This window comes from Galeopterus variegatus, unplaced genomic scaffold, assembly GCF_000696425.1.
Source record: "Galeopterus variegatus unplaced genomic scaffold, G_variegatus-3.0.2 Scaffold7591, whole genome shotgun sequence".
In the NCBI taxonomy this organism is placed as follows: Eukaryota; Metazoa; Chordata; class Mammalia; order Dermoptera; family Cynocephalidae; genus Galeopterus; species Galeopterus variegatus.
Window position 1 is genome coordinate 61,364 of NW_007733702.1, and position 1,510 is coordinate 62,873.

Sequence of the window (1,510 nt, forward strand, 5' to 3'; positions counted from 1 at the left end):
GGTTTGCATGGGATGCATGGCTACAAAGGCAGAAATCTCTCACAGTCTCGAGGTGCTTTCTCATTTCCCTGGGGCTGCACAGACCATTCTTAATATATATCTGAGTCATGGACATTGGTCTTCATCCCTGCTCCGTAGGTCACACTGGGCCTTCTGGTTAGCACATCACGGCATGATCTTGAAGCACAGCCATGTGGTCCCTGCTAGACCACATCTTAGGGCAGAATGAGGTTCAGAAGGTCTCCTTGGCTGTGCTAACTAGCACTGAGTGACATGACCTCAGGTCTCTTTGCAGAGGACTTCACTACAACTTTGAAAACTACAGGCCTAAAGCACTACTCAATGCACTACTTTCCCCCAAAATTTGGAGTACCACTGGCTAAATATAGGAAGCCAGGCAGTGGTTCCTTAAGCTCTCCAAACCTTCACAAGAAATATATCTGGCCTCTTTCTGGGTTCACATCCTCAACTGCTATTCCGAGCACCATCCACAACCCCACACACCACAAGCTGAAGTGCATCGTATGTGAACAAGAAGTCATCTCTACCAAATTCCCTTCATGCACTCCCACCTGCAGTATGCCTGCAGTCTTCAATTCTTAACTTTAGGAAATAAAAGAAATCCATATCATTCTGTATTTTTTTCAGAGATATATGGGGTGAATTACATCTTCCAGTTTACACTTTTTATTTTTAAAGCCAAACTTCTTGAATTTCAAGAGCTACCTTTTTCTATCACCAAGTAGTAACAGAGGAAAATCAAAGAGTTTTAGCATAAATCATGTATCTGCTATAACCCCAAATGTATTCATCATGTATTGCTGCAAGTCAGTGTCAACTGTTTGCTGTAATGCTGATTAAGTTAAATGACAAATGTTAATTCATTCACCTCACTGCTCAATCAATCTGTTTTCTCGGAGGACACCTGAACCACCTTCTCCTGCCACTTATGCCAGGTAAGGCTGCTGTACCTGATGGGGCCTCAACAGGTGTTCCTGACATGAACCTCAGGGTCTCAAGGCCTAGCGCTCCCAGGAGCAAACTATTATCCTTTTTTCTCCAATATCTTCCTCTTTCAGAGACTCAGAGAATGTGCTGGGCTGCTCCCCAGACAAGCCACAGATGTGGAAAGCTGGGCCAAACCAAGCTGAGACCTTTGTGCTCTGGGCTATATCACTGTGGACAGAGCATGTGTATGTTGCAGGCAGTGATACAATCCAACATCCGCAGCCTCCACCCTGCTGATCTTCAGTGTGAAATCTGTCCCTGGCCCACTGCCACTGAACCTGTCTGGGACTCCAGAGACCCAGTTGGAGACCAAATAGATCAGGAGCTTTGGAGCCTGGCCTGGGTTCTGCAGGAACAATTCAAAATAGGTGTTTTCCTTTACTATGTAGGAGGCTAAGACTAGCCCTGCAGGAGATGGAGACCAGCTCTCCAGGGGTGACAGGCAGGGAGAGGGGAGTCTGGGTCATCACAACATCCCCACTGGTTCCTGAAATAATGAGAT